This window comes from Ictidomys tridecemlineatus, chromosome 5 (assembly GCF_052094955.1).
Source record: "Ictidomys tridecemlineatus isolate mIctTri1 chromosome 5, mIctTri1.hap1, whole genome shotgun sequence".
Classification (NCBI taxonomy): Eukaryota; Metazoa; Chordata; class Mammalia; order Rodentia; family Sciuridae; genus Ictidomys; species Ictidomys tridecemlineatus.
Genome location: NC_135481.1, coordinates 54,902,820 through 54,929,978, shown reverse-complemented (window position 1 = coordinate 54,929,978; position 27,159 = coordinate 54,902,820). Strand labels below are relative to the sequence as shown.

The 27,159-nt window shown below is 40.2% G+C and overlaps 1 protein-coding gene across 5 annotated transcripts in view; it reads right to left on the bottom strand.

Annotated features, from left to right (window-relative positions):
- Nucleotides 1-18,224, bottom strand: part of Daam1 (dishevelled associated activator of morphogenesis 1) — a 167,916-nt gene extending 149,692 nt beyond the window's left edge. For 3 of the 5 annotated variants that reach the window (XM_021724761.3, XM_005322751.5, XM_078049991.1), the window contains exon 1: nt 17,454-17,604. The gene's annotated coding sequence lies outside the window, so the exon portion shown is untranslated. The other 2 variants (XM_021724763.3, XM_021724762.3) reach the window with 2 other exon arrangements.
- Between the last annotated feature and the right edge of the window lie 8,935 nt (nt 18,225-27,159).

Below are 27,159 nucleotides of genomic sequence, written 5' to 3'. Positions count from 1 at the left end.
TTTGTCTGGAAGTAATGTAACCATTTTATGTGTCTAATATATATCATCGGTCCTTTAGTATATTCAAACGTTTTGTATATACCAGCCAATATATTTCAGTATTTCTGATTATGGAGATGGTAGACAGATAGATATATAGACAAACAGTCAAATAAGCAGACACATCTGTCTGTTCTTCAAATTCTCCGATGAGCTGGTCTGAACACCTTACTGGTTCCCTTGTTAATTTATAAGTTAAATTATTGGCATTTATTTATTTTATGATTTTGAGAATCTTATTTTTCAACTCTTTCATTAGTTATTACTAGCAAACTACAAATAGATCAGATTCTGTAAATAGGCCTTAACACTAATAGAAATGAAGGTGAGGGACTAATTAAACAATTAATCAAACCAGATTTTAAAACAAATGAAAGCTGCCAGGTTTTTGTTCTCGTGATTAAAAGGCTCAGGGGTCACTCCACTTGAACTGGGCTGACTGGGCTGCGCAAAATAACCACACAAGAGACACAAATACCTTTTTCTTTAGGGTCACTGTGATGGCTCCTCTGACCTTAAGGGTCCTCGGGAAGAGAGAGAGAGAGAGAGAGAGAGAGAGAGAGAGAGAGAGAGAGAGAGAGAGAGAGATTGAGAGAGATTGAGAAGCTATTCAAATGAGGCAAGGGGTCAGGTTTCAGGGGGCTGAGTCTATCTTCATGATGTCCACTGTCAGCAGGTTGACTGGCATCTAGAAAGGCCAAACCCAAGGGCACAGTAAGAGAATGGGACACACAAAAGGAACTTCCATGGAAGATTCTACCCTAAACAGGGCAAGGGGTTATACTACAAAGGAGCAGGTGAGCATAGCTTCACCCATGGGGCTGTAGCAAGACAAACCCATGCATGAGACACTGATGCTCAAACCCAAGAAGGGTGGGGAAAGCTCTGCCACATTTCTGTGACTGAGCGCCTCAGCACCCAGCTGGGAGTGTGACTCAGTCACGAGCAAGGTTGATCTCCCACAGAAAGTGGTAGCAAATGAATTTTACTAATTCAACAAAACAGATCCTGTCAAGAGTTTATTTTCACTCCTATTTCACTTACTATTTTGTGCTAAATATAGCGAAAATAATACAAACTGATTTTCAAAAAATGTAGGAGATGAGGCTTGGTTTCTAATACAGACACAGGATAAGGCTCTGTCCCCATCAGCCCTTCATTGGTTGAAGATACTGTAAGCTAAAATTCATTTAATACACCTAACCTTCCAAACACCATACTCCAGCAACAAGGCACAGCAGAGAATGTGGGTTCCAGATGGCTGACAGGAACTGCAGTTCAAGGCTGCCACCCAGCACTGTCAGAAGGAATCATCAGATCCCATATCGCTAGCCTGGGAAAGGTCAAGATTCAGAATTCAAAGTACAGTTTCTACTGGACGTGTGTTGCTTTTGCACCAACGCAGAGGGGAAAAATTAAGTCAAATCATGTTAAGTCAGGACTATGGTGTTTCTTAACCAGTTTCCTCAAAGTAGTTTGATTCTAATGAGTTTCTGCAGTTAACCTGTGGCATTTGACAAGCTTTAACCTTTTCTTCCATTTATATAAAAACAGTATAGTAAGAGTGCAACAGGTGTCAATATCTCATCTTATAGATGAAATGCCCAACCCACCGAAAGATGAAGTGACTGATCCAATCTTACTTGCATCAAGAGAGGCCGGGAAGAAGCTCCTCAGCTTCTCCATTTTACATAGCATAAAACACTTCTTGGTTAAAATCAAGTCTCCCTCTCTTCCAAGCCAGACCTTGCAGACATACACATAAGTGTACATATTCTGTGGAGCACTCTTCAAACTGAGACACTGCCAAATTAGATTAATCTAAAAGGTGTTTTACTTTTGAATTATGGGTCATATTTTTACAAAGTAATAAACGTTTTCTAATGTCTACAATGTTTTCATTAAAACCCATGGTTTTAAATATTCCTACTTATAGATGAACCACTATTTATACATGAAACATAATTTCAACTAAGTCACAAAGCAATTAATGTAACTTTTCCAAAGTGAAACAAAGTTTTCTAAGGCAAGGTTCTGCAAACTGTCCTTCATAAGCCCGCCCCAGTCCCCTGTTTACACACCCTCATAACTGTTTATTTGTGCATTGTCTAGGAGATTCTGCACTGCCACAGCAGAGTTGCACATCTGGCAGGGACAGCCAGCTAAGCCTGAACCATTTACTAACTGGTCCTTTTCAGTAAAAGTCTGCTGTCCTCTCTCTTAAGTGATCATGTTCTTACTTATCTCGATCCAAGGTTATCTTTTTTTTTTCCAAAGTGAAATTTAAATTAGGTAACCTATTTTCTTTCAATGATGATCCCATAAAAATACCTCCTAAAACTAAATGTTGCTTTTTAAAAGCAGAATATTCCTATGGTGAGGCTTTGGAATATATATATATTGTGTTCTTTGAGAATAAAGGACATGTCTTTGGACAGTCTACAGACATAAAATAACTAGCAAAGTCTCACTGTAAAAAAAAAAAAAAAAAGATTATGTCATGACCTCAATATTTAAAACCTGGTTATTTTCCAAAACTAAAATACTTTTCATGTTTGATATTTTGTTGTTATTGCTATTGCTTTCATCTTAAAAAGCTAAAACCTGACTCAACAAAACCACTTAGGGCAAAGATTTGCACTAATACAAATATCACCTAAGATATCAACACATTATATGTTTTCTGTAAGAATTTTAATTGAACTAATTCATACGCTGTAAGCATATAACCCTTAGACTGCTCCCCAAAATAGGAATCTAAAAAACCTGATGCATTTTTTTTAATTCCCAAATGTAAACAAACTTAATATCTATTTGCACATGATCTAGCAAGGAGTGTCTACCATACTGTTTACCAAATAACTTATTTAGCTCTAGTGACCAGATAGTACAAAGCACCAATTATTTTCATTTTAACTAATTTATAGAAAATAGAAAAAAATAAATAAAAACAGGAACAGGCTGTACCATGAGTTCCAGACTGTGGGAAATTCTGCAGAACAAATAACCTGGTTCTTTTCAAAATAATTTGCAAGGAAAAAAATAACTGCATGAGATTTAGAGAGGTTTAAGGGACATTAAAACACACACACACACACACACACACCATGTACAAACCTTATGTAAATTCTGAGTTGAACAAACTTAAAAAAGAAAGAAAATTTTAAAACTGATCAGATGTTTGATGATTTTAAAGAATTAATATGCATGATTTTAGATATGATAATAAATCTTTAGTTGTGTTTATAGAGGCTTGTGTTTTTGAAGATATATACTAAAATGCAAAAATGCTTATAGATAATACTATATGATGTCTAGAACTTGTATTTTAAAAATCCCAGAGTTAGGGGAAAACTATTGAAGGCAGAGATGAAAGATTGGTCATGAATTGGTAATTGGACAAGCTGTGGATACATGCTTGTCGGGGATTCTTCGACTGGTTATATTAATCTCTCTACATATGTGTGTATAGAAATTTTTCAATAACATATATTTTTAAATCTTCATGTTCACACTACTTGAAACAAGATAAGTAGCAATAGGAAGCAATTAAGTCTGGGGGAGGCATTTTAGGGAGACAGAGCAGATCTAGAAGTATATTGGTGAGGGCTGGGGATGTGGCTCAAGCGGTAGCGCGCTCGCCTGGCATGCGTGCGGCCCGGGTTCAATCCTCAGCACCACATACAAACAAAGATATTGTGTCTACCGAAAACTAAAAAATAAATATTAAAATTTCTAAAAAAAAAAAAGAAAAGAAAAAGAAGTATATTGGTGAAGTACCATCCATTCTGATGATTTTTTTTAATTTTGTGTTTTAATTTTAATAAGCATCAAGACTATATTGGCAGATGGATGCGGTGGTGCAAGCCCACAATCCCAGCTACCTATAAAGCTGACACAGGAGGATCTAAAGTTTGAGGTCATCCTAGGCAATTTAGAGACACTGTCTCAAAAAAAAAAAAAAAAAGTAAAATGAAAAAGGACCTCCATGTAATAGGCTCTGAGTTCATTTCTCAGTACTGCCAAAATAGAAGGGGGAGGAGGAAGAAGAGGAAGAGGGGAAAATAAGAGTCTATTGCCATATTTGTGTAACTTGGTACAACAGAACTTTAAATGAAGTCCATCACCCCTGACTGCATGTAATTTCCCACAAGTATTACCTGTGAGTATAATGAGTTATCACCCTTATGATTATGTTGTGTTATAGGCCAAAGGAAGATTGTTTGGGGCGGGCCTGAACTAATCAAGCTGAACTAATCAGACTCACTCTTTACTCCTGCTGGCCTGCAAGGAAGAGAACTAAAGGTAATCTTTGGCTCACAGCTACCAACAATCTTCAGTCCTGTCTTCACAAGGAAATATAGTCTGTCAACTAGCAGTAAGCTTATAAGAAGCCCCTGAGCCCCAGATGAGAACAGCAGCCTAGGCTGACACCTGGATTTTAGCTTGCTGCTGAGACCCTAGCAGAGAATCTAGCCACAGCATGCCCAGACTTCTGACTGGTATTATTTTAAGCCACTAAGTTATTATGCAGGAAAACACACGCACGTGCACACATGCGCACACACACACACACAAAATATGCCTGGATAGCATCTTACATCTAAATAGCACTATAGCATCTCAAGGCCTACCTTTGCATATGGGCTTCTTCTAGAACCAAGCAAGTACCTAAACTTGCAGCAATTTAACTTCTAATCAGTGTTTCTCAGAAGATCATTTATCCAAATTTGAGAAACCCTGATAAATGAACTAGTTTTTATCCAACACACATAGCTTTGAGGCAAGAGTTCATACTTGAATGCTTTTTATAGTGTGAAGTTTTCTAAAGCAGAAAAATCCTGCAAAATAATCAAATGGAACAGATTGAAAGCAAATTGTGACTAAACCAAATGCATCACCAAAACTATAGCTTATCATCATAGTAGGTATAAAATAAAATATAGCTCTTTATTTCCTACTCCCTATCTCATGATTAGAAGACATGATAAAAATATAGGCCAAATTCCTCTATACAAAAATTTCTTTACAATAAAATTTTCCATATTTCAGGTGATCTATAAATATTAAATAATTACCCCGACTATTCTTTTACCATGTTACACTTCTGTTTAGAAAAAAATGACATGTACATTAACATAACAAATAGAAAAATAATCTCTGAGATCTAAGATAAAATTTACATGTCATAAGATTATCCATATAAAGCACCCAATATAGTGATTTTTAGTACATTCATAAATTGTATAATCATTACTACTTCTTCCAGAACATTTTACTCACCCCCAAAAGAAACTTTATATTATCTTTCACTGTTGTTGTTATTCAACAACATGGAATTGTACTTTTCACTCACATATAGTACAAATGATAACCAGCAGGGTGGCTCTAATATCCTTATTCATTTTGTCCTTTAAAACTGTCATTCTTTTCTCAGTACCATATCACACTGATATATTTCTCTAGTACTAGAAAACCTTGGCCATCTGAGACTCAAAATCAGCATTCAGGAAATAAAAGAATGGAGGTAGATGATTTAACCATAGGGATAAAAAGTGTTGCAAAAACGGGTTTGGATTGCAGACTATTATTTCCTATAAGTGATGCTGTAAACATACCTTTGAAAAGATGGAAATGCTCTAAATAAGCTAAGCATGAGACCACTTGCAGTGAGAACAAAGAATCTTTCATTGGGGAAGCTCTTGACCTATTACACTGGTAATCTGTTTATTTCAGACACTGAAGGTAGATGAAGGTCTGAGTTTTAAATAAATAGAACAATACTTCTGTATTCCAAAGGGGGGAAAAAATGTGGACTTCTCTAAAAATATTCAACAGCATAGTGGAATGGCCATGGCCAATATCAGATATTTTTTACACTACAAATGAACAATTCAATGATGTTTTAAGGTATGGTTTCCAAGGCTTATGGGATTGGCCAAAAATTACTCAGCATATTTTTACTAAAAGTTATTTCTTAGATTTTGCTAGAAATCTGGGCTTTTTAAAAATATTTTTAAAATTCTACCTTTTAAAAAGTCCATCTTATTGTATTCCCCCCATTTGGTCATTCTAACTCTGGACCAAAGGCAAGATCCTCTGTGGGGATGTGGTGCTGGCACATGGCATCAGCTCAGAAGGAAGCACAACACACAGGCCATGCCACAGGTGCCAAGCCAGAGAAGACCAAGAGACTGAAAGGAAGCTCACAGAGTTTGCTGCAAATAATCTAGATCCATTCTAGATTATTTTAGTTTAGATCCTTTTCAATAATAGAGGCCAGAAAGAACATTTATGTCTATTCTCCACCCTCTTTGATCTCAAGGAAGCTCACAGTGATGACTCTTTGTGATTGGGTAGTTTCTGTTTCCTTTTCTTTCAGACAGTAGGTTGAAATGTTCATTGACTCCACCCAGGAAGGGATCTTGAGGAAAGGATAACTTCCAGAGAAAGAGTTTTTCAGTTAAAACTGCGAAAAGATAATAAAGCTTCAAGCTTATTAGAAGCATTGGGCCCAGTAGATTATATAAAGCACACTATACCACATGTACAAGACTTTTCCTTTTCACAAGTTCAAAATGCTAATTTTTTATTAAAAAAAAAATATTCACACAAAATGAATGCAAATTTTTAAAAGGTAAGCTGCATCTTTAATCAGCCAGGCAGACAACCCCAATTGGACTCATGTTTCCCAAACCCAAAATCAGTCCCTCACCTCCAATTTTCAGTCCTGACTAAATGTTAGAATTACCTGGGGGACTTCGAGAATCCTGGAGATGAGGCCCCAAACCCAGATCTACTGAATCAGCATCCTTCGGCTTCTCTTAAATCCAACTTGGAAACGCCTGACTCCCATATAGACTAGAGAAACAGACCAGGCCCAACAGCCCCCTCAAACAGGGTGGAGATCTCCCAGAAGTCTCACCTATCCTTCTGAGTAGGAACTCGATTTACATCTTAACTGAAACTGTGTGCTGCCTGAAGCAGCATCTTTGCATTAGTTGTGCAAAACAAGGAGTTTGGGTTGGTGAATTAAAACCTGACAATATTTTTGCTTTGTTCACTAAAAAAGCAAGTGCAAGAGCTGCCACAGCCCAAATTTTAGAGTCAAGTTTAAAAGACATTCTTGCTTGGAGGAGGAAAAAAAAAAAAAATGGACTATCACTCTGTTAATCCTTTTCAGAGTTCTTCCCACACTGCTGATTTGAGATAAGCTGTCATATTTTAGGACTAAATCCTTTTTTTGTTTGTTTGGTTTTTTTTAAAGCATTTTGACCACTGGCAACAATGACAGAGCTGGCCTTTCCTTTCCTCAAAGCCTCATCATCCTTATCCAGAGATAACATTACTGACCTACCAACCCAGGTGATGAACTTCAAAGTTGTTTATTCACTAGCGCTGGTGGGCTTACCCTGACACAGCCTCAGTGTCTCACGCAGTCCCCTGTTGTGACCAAGGACATGTCCTTAAAATGTGGCTGACCTCCCAGGCTGTGGTCATGGAAGAATGAAGAAGTGACCCCATAGGGTCTAATCCACTGACCTTTACTCTGCTCTAACCAACTGCCCAAATAAATAAAAACAGCAGGGAAGCTCGGTTTCCCAAATGAAATCCAATTTATCCCTAAATATGCAAGGCTGGTTAGAGGCTAAAAGTTCTCAGGCCATCTAAAATCTGTCAGCTGGCTCTCAACCAGGGTGATTTTCCCCCAAGGATACAGCCATGTCTGGAGACACTTGTGGATGTTCCAACTGGAAGAGGAGGTGCTAGGCACCTAATGGATAGAGACCAGAGATGCTGCTAAATATCCTACAGTGCACAGAATAGCCCCCCACAACACAGAATCATCCAGCCCCACATTTCAATAGTGTTGAAGTTGAAAAACCATGAATCAGAGTAGGAGAATGGGTTGTTTGCCAGCCCACTGACAGATAATCCTTTGAAGAGACTCTAATTTGGTTTAAAATAGGGATCACAAACTCAATGGCTTTAAGGGCCAAGGAGGCAAGAAGTATCACATAAACTAAGTGGCTCTGAATGAGGCATAAGGGTGTGGTGAGATCTGTGACAAATCAGAGTATAAATGTTCACTAAAATCATTTCATTTTTAAAAATACTGTGCTGGCCAAGCACAACAGCTGGCTACCTTCACCCCATAGACCACTGGGGGTTGAACAGATGGGATGATGATCACAGACATTTGTCTAGCCTCCTCCCTTCTATCCTAGGGAATATCCCTGGGCTGTCAGGTTAAGAAGAGATCAGACCTGAGGGGTTAGCTCCAGCTAAGAACAGGATCTCAGGTACATTGCACCAGGTAGGGGCCAAGTGGGGAAACTCTGATGAGGAAAAATAGGGTTCCCTCATACCCATCCTTTTGGGGAAACCCAGTAGACATTATATCAATATTACACAATGCCACATTAGTGAGGTCACTATTTTAAGATGTTAAAATAGTGTTCTCTTACCCACTGAGGATTTTTACCCAGGAGATAGTTTATTCTACGTGAATACTCTGTTTCACAGCTAAAGAAAGAAACAGAGACCCAGGAAATTTAAAGGGATCATGAAGAAAACCCAAATCTGAACCTAAAATCAACTAGCATTTTTTTTTCTTCTAACTGCAAAAAAAAAAAAAAAAAAAAAAAAAAATTGAAAAAAAATGAAGAAATTCCACTCAAGGTATCATGCATGACTGAGCTAATTTACCAAACATGTTAGACATAGATTTTACATTTAAACCTACTTGGCATTGTTCTTTTTCTCCATCAGAAAAAAAACTATTAACGTGTTTGCCCCAAGTCACTGTTTGAGGATGTCTTTTCCACACAACAGAAGGATTGAAAACAGACTAAATACTTCTAGCTCCTTCCCGATCAGCCTGTGGACAGAAAAGCCAAATCAGCAAATGGAAATCCAAGAAGAAGGAAGCCCTGATAGGAGTCCCCCTGCGTGGACACATGGCTGGCGTTCTGCTGGAGGAATTCCTGGCCTGAAGAGGCAGGATAAACAAAGGCAATCCAGAGGGAAACAAGTGATAAGATAAATGAAACCCAATAATTCCCTCTGTCCTCCCCTCCACCTACTTCCTACAACATGTTCCATCAGAAAAACAACCTGAGCTTGGGGGAATTAAAAGGTAAGTTGGAGGGTTAAAGGGGAAGATGTGCTTTCTTGTCAGGTCAGTGAGTGGTCCCCTGATAAGGGAACCTGGCCAACTGGGGACAGTCATCCTGCCCCACCCCCAGGGAGTCCCTGAGAGCTGAACTAGCACATGACAACCCACAGAGTACATAGTAGGGCAAGGTGGGGTACGGAAGAAAGGTAACTTCAGTCACAGCCTGATAAGAAATTGGGTCGAATTAAATATAACACATATGTGGTTTCCTTTTTTAAATTTTTAATCAATCCTTCATCAGAAAATGCATTAGGTAAGGTAGTTTCTTGCCACAGCTCCTAAAACTTCTACAGTTAGAAGTATCATCTACAACCCACAAAATATCAAGTCCTAAATGGGTCAGAGTTTTTCTAATCTAATCTCTGTTTCTGATTTTAAAAATATAAAAATATATAGGGCTGAGGCTGTGGCTCAGTGGTAGAGAACTTGCCTAGCATGTGTGAGGCACTGGGTTCGATTCTCAGCACCCCATATAAATAAATGAATAAAATAAAGGTCCATACATTTAAAAAAATAAAAATATATATATTTAAAAAGTATAAAGATAAAAGTATTGTTATATTGTATGCATGTACAAATATGTAAGTATTAATATGTAATAATAAATCTCACCATTATGCACAACCATAATGTACCAATAAAAAAAAATGTGGAAGAATAAATAAACAAATAGAAAAGCAGGCCTGTTCATTTAACTTTCTGAGAACACACTGCAGCCGTTGGCTTCAATCCCAAGCATTTATTTATTCTTCACCCTCTCTGACTTTTAGTTCAAATTACCATTGAGTGCTGAGGGGAGAGAGGGGGTTGTAAAACAAACATGACTGTCATACAAACGGGATGAGGGAAAAAACAGAAATGTTACTGTTGTTTCTTTTGCTACCATCATCCTAAGTCAAACAACAGTCATTAATATCTGGTTAAAAATAAAATAAAATAATTGCCCTGAACAGAACTGGATGACATATTCTGTATCCACAATTTCACCAACTCCCAAGGGAAGAGAATAGCCAAGGTCTTCCAAATGATTTAAGTTGTCCATTTCATTTCCTTCAATTTCTTATAATAAGTTTTGCAATAAATTCTCAGGGCTTAGGAGGACCCCTAAGCTAGCCCTCATTATAGAACTGCAGGTTCTAACTTAATTTGAGTCTGGACATTTCACTGCTTGGTCTTACCTGATCTCTATGAAACAGATAGAGATGCAGATTTAAGCCTCAGCACCAAGGAACAATCTATCTCATCTGACAAATGATGACCTCCATTCTTCACTCTTCCCAAGGGCAAATCTGCAGGAGCTTTGTGGAAGACTAAAGTCCAGATCAGTACTGGCACCAAAACGCTGGGCACACTGGTGCATACCTGTAATCCCAGTGGCTCGGGAGGCTGAGGCAGGAGGATCCAGAGTTCAAAACTAGCCTCAGCAAAAGTAAGGCACTAAGCAATTCAGTGAACCCCCGTCTCTAAATAAAATACAGAATAGGGCTGGGGATGTAGCTCAGTGGTCAAGTGCCCAGTTCAATCCCGAGCACTGCCCCCCACACACACAAAAAAAGTAGTACCAAAGATACACTAATGATATCTCTCATTTCTCCAAGAAAGGAAAGAGAAAGAAGCAGTTCATTTTATAATATGATACTTTCTTTTGCCCCCAGGAATGATGGCTGTGCTCTGATAGATCCACAAAGTACTCTCTAATCTCTTGTGGTCAAGAGTATGAGTTTAAAAAAATAAGATTAAAAAATAAAGCTGAGTAGGATTACAGGTACAGTGGCTCCAAACCAAGGTAAAGCTATCCCATGCCCTTGACCTGATTTATATGTCACTAACAAACCAAGCTTAGCCAACAAAAGCCCATCTCAAAAAAAAAAAAATTAAAGGCGGGGCATCTGTATTATCCTAGAGCTAGAATCTAGGCTATCTTCTCTTATAAGACTAAATTCAAAAAGTTCATCAGATGGGCAATGTTTGCCAATTGTACTGCAGGTATTTTCTTTAGAAATGAAAAGGAAAAATAGCATTTTAATAGGTGACCCTAATTGTGTGTTTGGCAGAAATGCAGGTGACCTTCAGCTCCAGTTCTGGTGCAATTTATAGAACAGAATGAACTCAGGTTATTACTAAAGGTGAATGACATACTTAGGAAGTGTAACAAGATGAATGGGGGGCGGGCGGCTCCTGAAATCAATGCCTGCTAAATGATATTATTTTTGAGTAGTCTAATGATTAAATTAAAGTTTCTGTTTACATATTTCCCTTCCTGACAATAGCTAGTAGGGCATAGCTTTCCTATTTATTCCCTAAATTAACCAGTTTGTGTTTTAGTCAATTGTCTTCATTAAATATCGTCAAAGTGGCACAATATCCAGTTTTAAGCCAAAAGGAAAAGATCTATTGAAAGTCAGGAAATCACACCAACTACATTAGAAATTGAACTTACTTCCCTAGTTTTCCACATTTAATTTACAATGGTCACTAGGATTTAAAAGAGTTACAATGGTTTATTTGGCACTGAATTTGCTACATTGTAATAACAAATAAAAGTCTGAGGTGGAGAAAAGAAAGTTTATTTCAATATTCAAGGATATCCAGTATCACATTACACATTTGACTACTCTTCAAGTTTTCATTATTTTCTTTTCAAAAGAACCTTCACAATTGATCATAGAGGGAGGGAAGGTAAGAAGTCAGGGACCCTCTTCACTCCCAATACAAGATTCTGCAGCCCTTTTCTGAGTGGAAATCATATTATCAGAAGAGGTACTCCACCTAGTAAAAAGTAATTTCAATTATCAAATAGCGTTTTAAAACTGGTTGAGCTCCTAGTAGATTTAGTGATGGAATATAAGAACATTTCTTCTTTCAAATAATTTGCCATCTTTCATATAGCAAAGAGACCTTAAAGGTTTCATTCATTCCAATACCCAAATACAACATAGATACTCCCATGGAACATTTTTATTCCAGAAATACACACTGCAAGCCACCCACGAAGAGGCAATTTTATAGCCTGGCCGATACCACACACACACACGCAATCCCAGCATCTCAGGAGGCTGAGGCAGGAGGATGGTGAGTTCAAAGCCACTGCCTTGGTGATGGTGACCAACCACTGCCTCAATATTAAGAAATGCAAAGGAAGCAGGGACATCCCCCAACTCAAGCTGGACAGAAAAGAATAGCACACAGGAATATCAGAACCCAGGCAGTTCTGTGGTGTAGAGAGAATGAGACTGCCTGGATCCCCAACCTGGTCTGGCACTTACAGACCACAGCTAGGCAAACTCCTCAAATTCCTTATCTGTAAAATGGCAATAATAGTATCTAGCTTGTGCAATAGTGAGAAGTCCATGATGTAGTCCACATAAAGTATCAGAAAGGGCTTGAGCTGTCACACAGATGCTATTAAGTGTGCTGCGGTCAGGCGAAAGGTTCTAAGGAGGAAGGGGGTTGAAAACCGAGGGGTAAGGTAGGAAGCCATCCTGGAAGCTATGGCATCTGAGCTGGATCTGAAAGCACCTGAAGTACTTGAGAAGCTAGAGGGGTGCACACCCCAGGTAAGAAGAACCTCTGATGCAGAAAGTCACAGGAATGCTTAAGTACCCATGAAGAAAATAGGCTCACCAAAGCTGAGGGAGTGTTTGCTAACTCTGCATTAATGAGGGTTGGGGGCAAGGCTCTGTACACTTGTTGCTGGGCTTCAATACTTAACTGAATTTTACACATTATGGATTTAAATCCTCTCTGAAATGTTCTCTGCTCCTGAAATAGTAGAAAGGATCCCAGAAGATAAAAAGGTATGAACACCTTTTTTCTTTTCCTGCATAAAGAGTCTACTAGAGTGGAATGTAGGTCACTAAAATCAACTTGCATCTCATCTTCATCTGTCCCTCTTTCGGTGGGGTTACTAATTTGGTGGTGTTTGGAATTCCCTACCCTCCCCCCATGCTTCAGATCTTTCAATTCCAGTCCCTGTCAGCAACCTAAGCCACTGTAAATAATACAATCTACATTAAAGACAGTACGTCTATTAAGTTAATGTAACTTCAAAAGCAGTATCCTCCACCTCAGCCTGCCCCAGCCTGCTCTGCCAACCAGACATACTCCTCAGCCACATGCAAAAAAACACCCTCAGTAGTACCAGTTTCTTAAACAGTACCTGTGTATTCAGCCGCCTGTAAACTTGAAGCTCTTAGGGAAACCACTTAGAACAGATGCTGTATTTAATATTCATTTATAAGATTTCCTCATTACCAAGTTCGACATAGTATCACCAAAATAAGCAACAGTCGTCCAAAGTCCTCTTCCGAAGAGGAAAAAATCACTTTTGTTTTGACTGAGGCCCCATCAGAGAGAAAACAAATTTGCTAACCTAAGTTGGCAAAGTTGCTTTGTTTCCTGCAGTATGAAGATAGATTTAATATTTGAAAATACAAGAGCATGACTGGAAGCCAGGGAGGGCCCCATAGCAGGGACAAGCTCTGTTGATAATTTCCTGAACCCAACACCTAAGGCTGTCAATGGTACCAGCTTTGTTGGAAAAGTTTGTTTCCTCTCATCAACAGTCGTAACTTTTAAAGTGTTTTTACAGAAGGATTCTAGATTCTCAAGCCAAAGCCACTCTTTATACCATCCCCGAAATATTTACAAAATGAAACACTTTCAATCTTCACTGTGTTTTATTTGTAAACATCTTATTTGTTCTCAGAACCACAGCATCAACACTAAAAGCAGCCTTTTACACAAAGTAGCTCAAATAAAACCACACAGAGACTTACCTTGTTAACACCTAGAACTGTCTGCAAAGCAAAAAAGCCAGAATTCAAATTCCTTAACACCTATTCACTGAGCTCCTGTGAGCCCCACCCAAGGATGTGACCCACCACGCCCCCTTTACTATCACACCAGACTCATATAACTTATACTTCTGAAAATCTAAGAATCTGACTACTGGATAACAATGTTACAAATATTGGACAAATGTTCTGTTTTCATATCACCCAGTCTGGGACAAGTGATCCTGTTTGTAAAGCAATTCTAACCCAGATGAGATGACTGCACTGCTGTGCCCCAGCTTTTCTGAGAGACATTAGTAGCCTGGCAGGGTCTCTAGGAATCTTTGCCTTGGTCTCTTTCCCCATTCTCCTGTCATACACCTCCTGGGAGAGTTAGCCAGACTAAGAAGAGTGATTGATAGAAATCTAGAAATGCCTGGTTGGGTTAAGAAGAAATTCTAACCTTAAAAAAAAATGTCTAAGTAGGTGAACATATTTTCAAAAGCAAATAACTATAGAATATATCTCTCTATTTCAAATACAAGGAAGGCCTTTTATGTCACACAGTGTATTGGTTAAGACAACTTCAGGAAACTAAGAGGAATACTACTATGGGGAATGTAATCAGTAGGGATGTAATCACCTACTTCAGACAAGATGATGAGTGTCAATCACTTGGAACTCAGCATCCTTAAACATTAACCTGAACATGAATGCATGTGCCTGACATATATGTACACACTTTCCACCTCCTACTGTGACTTTTCTGATAATGCACTTGGTATAAAATCCAAGCAGAGAGTAAACAGAATCTTTGTATAATTTAATTATACTAAATGTACTTAGATTACAAGTAATTGTATTCACCAAAAGTCTGTAGAATGGCAATGCTTAAACAATTAATTCTAAGACTAAAGTATAATTAGAAGTCCAGATACTAAAGTAATAGTGTAGTAGTAGAAGCACATTATAATTATAAACATTATTATTAATATAAACAATAATGCAGCTGCCTTGCCCACTTTGAAGCATTACCATGAAGAGCCAAGCTATTTGGGGAGGCGGGGGTGCTGGGGATTGAACTCAGGGACACTCAACCACTCAGCTCACATCCCCAGACCTATTCTGTATTTTAGAGACAGGGTCCCCCTGAGTTGCTTAGCACCTCACTTTTGCTGGGGCTGGCTTTGAACTCTGAATCCTCCTGCCTCAGCCTCCTCAGCCACTGGGATTACAGGCACAGTGCATGAGCTGAACCAAGGTATTTTATCATAATAGTAAGGTTCATCGACAATAACCCAATGCCACAGTGTCAGAAACTGGGTTTAAACCCTCATCTTCAGAATACTTTGGAGGGTGGGGGAGAATAACCAAGTATTTTTTTTTAGAGTCACAAGAGTTTTTACCTAGAATCAATTTTGGAAATCCTCTATAGTACTCTTCTCACATTATCAAGGAGAAGACAGAGGTTCCCAGCAGTAAAGGATAAACCTCAGAGTGAGCTAGCCAATAATGAAAGAGCCAGATCATGATCCAGGGCTCTTGGCTCCCAGCCACATGTGCTTTACTCAAGGACCTGCATCCTTTGGGATGGCATTTAGATTTTCCCAGAACCCTAAAGCATGGCAGGGATTTCCAAAATTCAACTTCACTGATCAAATGTCCCCAAATCACTTCCAGTCAACTGCACCTAGGACAAACTGGGTACCTTTACTGGTGACCAGGAAACTCTCTTTATAAAGAACAGAGTAGAGCACTTTCTTGAAAAAAACTGCCTCCAACACAATTGGGGAAAGATGCAGGTAGCCTGAAAGGGGAAAAAGATCTTTCAAACTGTGACTTTCAGAGTTTGCCTCAAGGAAAAGGCTTCCCACAGTTGTGGGGAAGGAGGTGGACAGATGAAGTATATGCATGAGAGTGGGAAAATGGGTCCGAGAACTGTGTCCAAACTATTTACAAGAGTCCAGGGCTGGGAAAGGGGTGAAGAGGAGAGAGCAGCTGGGCCCAGGACAGGCATTTGACCACACCCACAGGCCACGCCCTCCCAGCTGGCCGCAGAGCCACATGAATCGAAACAGCAGTGGGAGCAGTTAAGATTCCGAAGGCAGGAGTCGCCATAGCAACGGGATTCGTCCTGCAGGCAAACTCTGCTTCAATTCACTAGGTCTTGCTCGGATCTCACAAAACTACCACTTCAATGAGAGTAAAAATGGTCACTGGAGGCATTTGCTCTCGATGCTCTCCTGAGAGATATAAGGCGGGAGGTCCGGAATGGGGTGCAGGAATCTATGCCAGAGCGCACGAAAATATTTTATCGGCGTAAGAGACAGAACGCCCAAACCCAAGCTGTAAGCAACTCGAGAAAAAGACCTTACTAGGGTTAGATGAACGAGTGAGTGAACGAACAAATAAAGGTACTAGGGGAAAAGAGAATCCTGGGGACTTAAGTCCGGACGTCTCCAGTCAGAGGACAAGCCGATCACAAGCAGTTGGCTTTCGGTACCAGCTGGGTAAACCCGATTATCCAGCCCTCCTGCCCCACAGCTAGCCTTATCTTTAGATTATCCGACACCCCCAACCACCCACCCTTAACCCCAGGGCTCCGGGGCAGGCGCTACACAGCCCAAGTGCTCTTTGCAGAGCAAGCGATTCAGTACTGGGAGACGGAGGTGCGCCCTCCGGAGAAGGACGCGACGGGGTAGAGCTCTGCAGCGCCTGGAACCCGGTCCGCAGGCGGCGCAGCCTCCCCTCGCCGCTGTCCGCCAACACCCCTAGCTCGCTCTGCAACGCCGTATTTCCCTCTATTCTTTTTTGAAACATTTAGTTCCTACTTTTCCTGATTACAGTCATCCCGTCCCTTTCAAATGGGGCTTTAAGTGAGGGTACCAGGGACGGTGGGGTTTCTACTCAGACGCTGAAGGGTCTCTCCTTCTCTGTGGCCACCTCCGTGTCCAGCAAGCCTGCCTCAGGATTCTCCCTCTGGGAATCGCTGGGCCAGGAGCTCCAGAACGCCAGTGCAGTGCCCTCAGCCCCTAGCCAAGGCTATGATCTCCCGGCGCCCAGCCCGGGAGCTTGTAACATAGCGACAACCGGTACCCAGCTGGCTCCCCTGCCATCCAGGAGCCTCAGAAAGAAAGGAGGGAGGGACCCCTGTCCTCGGGAGCGCCCCCCGGTCCTCGGAAGCGCCTTCCTCTGGGCTCAACTCGTTTTGTGCCGCGCTGCAGCCATTTTCCAAACCCCAGATTGGCAGCTGGGAGCTGTCTCGGTCCTGTTCCCACCCAGACCCAACCTGAAGGACGGGTTTAATATTTACCTACTGGCCCGGGAGCTCCAGGCAGGCAGCGGGAGGGCGCGCCTCCTGAATCCGGCGCCTGGCCCAAGGAAGCACACCCACCCCCGCGCCACCGCGCGGTGCCACTTAATGAATGAGTGTGGCGGGAGAGACGGTACGTCCCCCTTACCTGAGCAGCCCCTGCATGCTGGAAAGACGGCTCTGTGCTCCGGATACAATGGGATCCGGTTAAACAGTTTCCCTTCGCAGCCGCTCGTAGGTTACCAACTCGCAGGTGACATCACCCTCTCTTCGCCTGATAGGCTACAATGTGGCGCCCACTGCGCATGGACTCCCCGGTCGGACCCGTAGGCTCTTGGGAGTTGTATTATCTACCCGACAGACCAAACCGGGACAGTCTCGCTGCCGGGGCTCACTAGGACTACAATTCCCGAAGCAACCCTGAGTTTCCACCCCCCCGTACCCGCCCCCTGGTCCCGCCCCCTTCGAGACCCGCCCCCTCCCCGCCCTCCCGCCTAGCTGTGCCCACGGTGGTCGTTCGGAAGCTGAGCTGCGGACAGCACAAGCGAGAGGGAGGGGCACCCTGTGGTCGTACCCTTTGACTTGACCTCTATTCTGCCTAGCTCGCGGGCTCCAAGGGCCGAGAGAGGTCCGGGACTTGTGCGCACCCGCCAGGCAGTTCTAACCTGCTGAGCTTTCTAAGCCCCAGCTAGGAAGGGACGTTTAAGCCTTTTCTTTGCCTTCCCTAAGCATAGCAACTAATTTGGAGGACACACTGGTTTCTGGGCTAAATATGGTCCTGGTGTTTCCCCAAGTCCCCTAGAATGAGGCAACGCCAGCAGCGAAAGGGAGGAATCCTCGAGCACCCAGAGTGGTTCAGTTCACCTTTATCTTCTCTTTTCCCTCTCCCCACTTACCGGAGACCGGATGATCAGGAAGAACGTGGGGAACAGCTTAGTCGGCTTAGCTGACAGAATAACCAGAGTCTGTCACTAATAAAAATGCAGTGTAATAGACTAGAGAGAGAGAGTCGCCGCAACCCTCCGTCAGAGAGCCTGCTGCTGCTGCAGAGATAATACTATCGCGCAGCCATGCTTTTGTTCATCCCCGCAGAGACTTCCCGCTCTGGTGGCTCTCAACTCCTAGGAAGATAACAAGCTAGTCACAAGTTTCAGTACATTTATTTATTTATTTATTTGTGTGTGTGTGTGTGTGTGTGTGTGTGTGTGTGTGTGTACATATAGTTTTAAATCCAAAACACTCTCCCTCTCATTTTCTATACTATTCATTAGGAACGTTTTCTAAAAGACTTTAAAGAACTACATTGTAACTTCAAGAATTGTCCTGATCCTAATACATCTAAATGTTTACTCAAATGTATGCAAAAGATGCGCAGCAAAATACTGACCCATTGGGCAGATTTTATTTTTAGCATGTAAAAAAGGCTCTGTTGAATTGTCCGATTATTTAATGAATACCAAACATGAAAAATTAACACTAAGAACAAATTTTCAGGTGTCTTCTAACATGAGAAAGAAAAAAGAAGGAAGAGGAGGAGGAGACAAAAAAAAAAACACCTCAGTGTGTTTTTTCATGTTATATAGTAAATTATAATGATATTGGATGTGTCTTGACAATATACGGGGGTAAGCTCACACCCATATTTCCACTAGCAAAATCTCTAGACAACTCTGCTTCTTGGGAAATGAACGTTCACAATTAAGATACTTTCCTACCTAATCATTAGTGGAAATTCTATCACCCCTTTCATTTCATTCTACAATAGTAACTTAGGTTCAAATGCAAAATATTTGTGGAACTAGTTAAGGATCTTGGGGGAGAAGAAAATGCTTTGTTTTGCTAACAGAGATGTTTTAGTGCTGAATTCTAATTTCAACAAGCCTGTTCTTTACAGAACAGACCCTTTGTCTGCCACCAAAGAAAGATAACTTTGAATATTGCTTTTTTATTCTGAGCTAGTCTGTCCATGTCAAATATTACCTTAAATGGAACCCAGACAATACAAATGTTCCTTTGGCCATCAGATTAAGTGTGCAATCAGTGATACTCTAGCTAATGGGTAGGTCTAATATGTTGCACAGTTCACTGTGGAAAAATATTTAAAAAGAAAGTTGAATGATTCTAAAGGCACTTCCAGTTTTATAGCTGTGTAAAGCTTTTAGATGGAAACATAATCAGTGAGCCTGAAATTTATTGAGTCAATAAATTGAATGTGGAGACTTTCTATAAGGTAGGACTTATCCTTTTAGATTTAAAGTGTATTGTTGGGACACACTCTGAGGAGTAATTTTATAGGAGAAATCACCTTACAGCAAATTCTCCTGGTTTTTCAGCAATGAAGGAAAGGAAAGGATAGGGTCTGCCTGAGGAATAAAATTCCATTCTCTGTAACAACTAAGATCACAGGGGTATACCATGTGACATAGCTCATTCCCACATATAAAGGGCACAGCACATACAACATACTGTGAGCACAGAAGTGTATGGATATGTGCATATGAGATTTCTTTCTAAAAATATATATGAGTATAGATAATAGATATAAATAGAAGGTATTGTGTTTGAAAACGTTTTCCTCTAAGTGGTGATGGATTTGAACTGATCCCTGCTCACTGTTGCATGGTAACCAAGGGAAACAAAGATGGCTCTTTAGCATCATAAATGCAGTCTGCAGAACTGAATCCAGAGCAAGTTGATAGACCTTCTACGGAGACACACAGGATCTCGATCTCTCTCTCTCTCTCTCTCCCTCTCTCTCTCTCTCTCTCTCTCTCTCTCTCTCTCTCACACACACACACACACACACACACACACACACTTTTTCACACACTTTTTCACACACTTATTGTGTATGTATTTAATTCTAGGTGATTGAGTAGTCTTATAAACCATCAAGAACACCCACTCTATCTTAATTTATATTCTAAGTCCACAGGGTTTCTTTACTTTTCAAATGACTACTGGTGTTCTAGAATTATCTTATAAAAAGCCCTGCCACATTTGATAATCATGGCCTGTTAATTAGGAACTGACGGTTGAGAATAGAACCTCTATACAGGAATGGGGAGGGGCAAAGGCACCCTGGCCAATCTTTCAAAATAAGGCTCATCTTTCAAAATAACCTCTCTCAGTTATAAGATTTTTCTCTAGATATTAGGTCTTAGTTAAAGGAGGAATTGGAACATCAATAGAGAGAAAAGTCAATTTGTAGCCTTAAATGTATTTTCACACAATAACTTTGTGTTTTGCAACAATTAAGTTGGATACTGAACATGTCTGGAATTGTGCCATTTTACCATCTTGATCCATTTCACTTTGCTTATATGTGTTGCTTATTCTCTCTGAGCTTCACTGTCCTTATTTATAAAATTGGGTTAAGAATAATGCCTACTTTAAAAGACTTTTGAGGATTAAATTAGAGGAGATTTGTGAAAATACTTTTCAAACTAACTACAAATCCTAGTTCTTGTTGTCATTTGCCATTTTTCCATGAAAATGACCTCTGAAATTTAAGGCCTAATTCTGGAAAAAGTTAATGAAAACCTATTCAAATACTTTTTTCTCTGGTGCTGGGGATCAACCTAGGTCCGTGCATATGAAAGGCAAATGCTCTACCACTGAGTTATATCCCTAGTCCCGCAAATTCTTATTCTTAACAAGACACTATTAGAAGTTATATAGCATGCATATATTATCTTACTCTTCCTCTAGTTTGTAAATAGGCAAAATGAACTTTGATGAAAAAAAAATCAGAAATTCAGAGTTGAACAGTGTTGGTCTACAGTTTGTTTTTATAACTTATCTTTTCATATCTTTATCTCATAAATTATCTTAACCATAATTTATCTTTCCGTAATGCCCAGCTGTCTTCAGTATCATGGCAAGCCCATTCCCAAGCTTCCTGGCATGGAGAGGCACTGCCAAAGATTAAAAGCAGAAGGAAGGGTAAAGCTAGGGCATTTCTTTCACTCTTCGGAGATGCCCTGGGTACTGCTTCTGGCAGTAGCAGAAGCATTTTCCTGATTGGACTAGTCTATTATGGTTCCAGCTTATTCTAGGTCACAGAAGCCTCTGCTAACACCACCTTCTGCCTTTATCCCTCCAATCTAGGGATAGAGATAACTTCCTGCTTTGCTAATCTTCAAATTGTGTATTTGGCTTCTCAGATGTTCTGTTGCCATTGTGATCAATTTCCTGCACTATGTTGTCTGTTTTAAATACTTTGAATGGTTTCCGTTTCCTTTTTTTAAAAACATTTTTTGGATGTTGATGGATCTTTATTTTATTCATTTATTTATATGTGGTACTGAAAAATCAAACCCAGTGCCTTCCCATGCTAGGCAAGCGCTCTACCACTGAGCCACAACCCCAGCCCTGCTTTCTGTTTTCTTGTTGATACAAGATATATTCAGGTCTTAGTTAAAGTTCTTTTAGTGGTACACAACAGAAACTTTCTATGGGCAGTGAAGGAATTTATTCAAAGGATTATTCCAACCAAAGCTCATGAAGAATAAGAACCCACCAGCTCTGGGACCTTGAGCAGTGGTGTTTTTCAGACCTTCTGTAGTAGCCCTCAGTCTCTTTGACTCTTTGCTCCAAATTTCAAATTCCTGAGAGAAGCTGATTGCCCTATCTTAGGGTGATGAGCCCTTACATAATTATCTACAGCTGTGGTTCTTGAAATATGGTTCACCAGAACAGCAACATTTACATCCTGAGAACTTATTATAAATGCAAATGCCTGGGCTTCATCCACAGAGCAACTAGAAGAGAAACTTCAAGGATGACTCCTATAATTTGTGTTTTAAGAAGTTACCCAGCTGATTCTGACACCTATGGAGGTTTTTGAGTGCCTGATCTATAACAAAGATAATGAAATGGGTGGCTCAGATGAGGAGGAAGCTTTGTGAACCTGGCACTGACCTCATGGAATATTGGATAAAGCTGTTAGATCTGTCAGGGTCTCTATGATAAAACTGGCTTCTTCCTGAGGGGGAGAACTTTATAGCATGTGTGCCGACTATTCAATGGAGTCTCTGGGAGGGTACCTGGAAAAGATTTATTTCATTGGATTTAATTGAGAACTCAGAAATCCTAAAAAACTAGACAAGGGAGACAGATTCATATGGAAACCAAAAATGTAAGAACAGTTATAATAGTAAGGCACAGTAAAAAGGAGGTGAAAATTGTAAGGGTCTGGCGAACGTTGGAGGAAGAGACCACCAAGAGACCAACTCATGCAATCGCAGAAGGGGGTTTATTGAGAATCCAGCGCACTGGGGATCTGTTGAATCTTGCTGGATTCAACAAGGGAGAGTGGCCCAGAGCCCCGAGCAGGGGTTGAGCAGTGCTTAAGTACACTTTTTTAGGGAGGGCAGGGACTTTGCATACATCAGAGCAAATCATCATGAGGCGCGGGAAAATTGAACAACAACACTCAAACATGATTAGTCCATTCATTGGCGGGAACAGGTCGGTTGGGGGTGATAGGTCACTCCTAAGGGGGGGGGGTACACTCAAACTGATTGGTTTGGGCCCTGAATGCCTACGTGCCAAGCTGCACAGGGTCCTAGGTTATTAAACAACTAAATGGTCAGGGGGAATATCTACTGGGCAGTCCTGGGAATTGTCCTAACAGCTATAGGAATTTCAGGTTTTGAGTGTAGCATAGGAACTTAACAATACCTGGTCCTTTACATTTTAACTCAGGCTTTGCAGCTTAGAAGCAGTTTTACAATGCCTGGTCCTTTACATTTTAACTCAGGCTTTGCAGCTTAGAAACTTTACCCTTTCAAAATAACTCCAGCCACTCAAAACTTTTTCCCAACTAGCCTCAGAACCTCCCCTTTCCCATTAGCGCATCTTCATAAACTTGCTTACCCTTAGCCTATCCAGGAGACCTGCTCTGTTTAACTCTGTAACCACTGGCAACAGGCTGCCCAAATTTAAATTAATTATAAATTTAAATTAATTATAAATTTAAATAAAATATTAAAACTCAGTTCCACAGTCACAGTAACCACATGAGGCCAGCGGCTACCATATTGGATATCACAGGTATAAAGCACTCATGTCATTTGAGTTAAGTTCTACTGTCAATACTGCTTTGTACTCTTTCACTTGTGAATTTGTAGATACCATTCATATTGAAACCCACTTTCCCCACCATCTTTCCCAAGTCAAATTCCAAAGAGAGAGAGAGAGAAAAAAAAATATGAAGAGAAAAATAAAGGAAAACCTACTATTTTAAGCCAGATCATCCTATAAATTGCTGGCCACCGTTACAACAACAGATAAACCTAGCAGAAAAATAAATGGTCAGAAATCTTGAGAAGACACCACATTCCCTCTCCGCCCCCCCCCCACTCAGAAGTTCAATAAATATAAAAAGGTGCTCAAATTCATTAGTCATCAGAGAAATATAAAAACCCAAATGAATACTATTAAACACCCATCAAAGAGAAATATATCTGATACAATGATATTATAATAAAGAAATAAGTATGGCTGTGTTCCAATAAAGTTTTATTTACAAAAACAATGGGCTGGCCTGTTAGCCATAGTTTACCAACAGCCCCTGCTATCCATCCTTGAGAATTAATCACTCCATTCTCTGGTCAACACTATAGGGTTGTTTCTGTTCTCAAGTTCTGTGCATATTGCCTAAGTTTCTACAGGGGATGATCATCTTTTCCCTTGTCATGAGGAATAACAATGGTATTTAAACAAATATTTGAAATAAAGACTGCATACACACACACACACACACACACACACACACACACACACAATTTTATGTACTCTGATACCTGGAACCTGAGATTTTTAGTTTCCCTAATTGTAGCAGTTATTTTTGTTTGTTCTACAGAAGTTAGAAAATACTATGACTTAAAGCTTTAAAAATCATCCATAATTCTACAAATCAGTGAGAAACATTTCACCCCACTCTCTTTCTTTGAAGTTTTTGACATCATCAGTATTTTAATGCCTATACAGTATTTTATTATGTGAAGGTGACCATTTTTTAAAAAAATCACTTATGCATCATAGAACAAGTCAGATCTAATTTTTTTGGCATTATCAATAATTCTCATGTACATCCTAGTTCAATTTTTGTGACCATCCATGATTATGTCTTTAGAAGTAGAATTACAGAGTAGAAGGATAAAAAATACTTTTAATTTTAAATTAATTGCCAAATTGCTTAGATATTCATCATATTATTTACAGATGTGCCACAGTCTGACTGCGCACGAATCACTGAGCCGCCACAAAGCACTTGTATGTTCAAACAGGAAACTTTATTGCCTGAACTACAACAGCACTCCACGCACACTCCCCAGAACTCTCTGGAACGCCACCCACTCGGCCCCCAGGAACACCACACCCTCCACCTGGCTGCGTCACACACTCACTCTCGGAACCACGAAAACTCAATAGGAACTCCAAAGTAGCTGGTGCCCAAGACGGCAAGAGCCACCCTATTACTGGACAGTAAAGGTCTAATATACAATTGAATACACAGCCTGTTTCAATCCAGCATCATCCAGTCACAGCAATTATAGACAGCTTAATTTAATATCATCATCTTAATGGCTCGCCTCTCAACCCCCATTACTTCTGGCAAAAATTCCAGGGGCCATTCTGACTTGGCTGTGGCTCTCAACACAGATGTTTTGGTTGATGTGTCCTATTAACCCACATAGTTCTGGCATTCTCTGAGAGAATTGAATCATGCCCCGAAAGTGATTTAAATTGTTTGGGACTAATTTTAATAATGTTAAAGGGGTGGTTGAAGGAACTATCCAGTAGGAATAATGTTCAATAGTGTCCAAAGGAAAAGGGAAGCACCATGTGTCATCTATAATCATATGGCCTTCTAGGACATGCGAGGTGTATTAGTTTGCTATGGCTGCTGTAACAGTGCACCCCTGAATGCTATTGTCTCACAGTTCTGGGGGCCAGAAGTTGCATTTGAACTTCAGAAGAGTGTTTTCTTTTGAGGGCTATGAAGAAAGGATTTCCTCTGGGCCACTCTCCTTGGCTTATTCGTGGTCATCAGCTTCCAGTATCTCATCAGATCATTTTCTCTCTATGGTATCTGTGTCTGTGGCTAAATCTACCATTTTTATAAAGACTCTAGTTGTATTGAAGTAGGATCCACCTTAATGGCCTCACTTGGACTCGACTACCTTTGTGAAGACTGTATTTCAAAATAAGCTCATACTCTGGGATCCTGGAAGTTAGGACTGCAACATATGGATCTGGGGGAAAGGGGACAATTAAACCTATAGCACTCTTTAAACCCAAATAAGAGAAAGCTGGATTTCCTGATGACAGCACCAATGTTTTACATAGATGTTGGAGCAGTTGAACATTTGATAAGGAAATAAAGATAGGGTCTCAAAATTGAAAATAGCCAGCTAAAACTTTTCAATAATAAAACAAGCAGATAATACTGTTTCCTGAATTATGTGGAAGTCTCAAAATAGATGATTTTGGGATATGAAGACTGAGATTCCTGCCTCCAGGTACCCAGTCCTGCCAATCTTGATCAGGAATTCTCAGATGGAGTCTTTACCCACCTTCCATTGGTAAAAAAAAAAAATCCCTGGCTGTACATTTTAGTAAACCATCCCAAGTTAGCTTTCAAAATATCCCCCACTGGGGGTGTCATACAATTTTCATATTTTTTTTTAAAACATTAATCTCAGCATGGGCTCTTTAACCATAAAATGGGCAGTCCCTATGTGGTAAAACTTTGTACACAAGTTAAAGATGAGCTGGGCATTCAGTGAAGTAAAAAAAATCTTGTTTACTTTTTTAGTTTTCGTAACAATTTTTTTTCTGGGAATTATCCTGGCAGATACATTCATCTTTGTGGCAGAAATATTACAATGTGTAGGATTTGTATAAGAGCCTTGTTTCACAGTGGGTTGTGCTAGCACTTGGGCACTGGATTTGAAGATTAGGGAAGACTTTGGCCCTGTATTACATGAGAACCTTCTGATGTGGGATTTCTCATGGAAAGCCACACTTCAGTACAATATGTCATGGCATATTATCTTTGTGAGAGTATTTTCTCTTCACCAAACTGTGATTGTAACCTTTTTCTCTCGGGCTGTCTGTACTTTCTCCCTGTGTCTCAAACTCCTAAAATAATATTTTGTATTGTCAGAAGACTAGCCACCCAGTTACAGGGGAAGGGGAGATATTGGAATGCTTTATACTGGCTCTACTTTCCTGCAAGTGACAGGTTTTCTTCTCTGGGATTTATGTTATTGTTTTAGAAAATTATACTCATTTAAATCTAAACATAGTTAAAGCAAGCCAAATATAACCCCATTATTTTTTACACATGTGAAACAGTGAGATATCAAGGTCATCTCCCTCTTGACTTTTGCATTTAAGTTACTACACTTGAAGCTGCACCACCTCTGGCTATAAGCCCACTAATATTTGTGAATCAGGTAGCTTTGAGCAAGGTCAACACTGGGATGGGAAGGTCCAAAGAAAACACAGATGGCTCAGTGATGAATATAGAATTTTAAGAAAGTTTGATTGTGCTTGCAGTTCCCTAGTGGCAGATCCCTAGGGTCATCAGGAAGCCTTTTCTCAATGAACATTCCTACTTCATGTGCAGGTAGAGTCTCCCTCCTGCTCAAGGCAGATGATTTACTGGGCTCCTATGATACTGCCTCGAAAAGATTGATTGGCAGATTTCAGGAGTTTTGTGGACCAGTAGTTAAACACAGTCAGCATGAAAAATTACAACAAATGAATATATTATATAAATCACATATATTGAAAACAAAGATGATAAATATTCAAAGCTCATCACCTGCTCCTTGTTA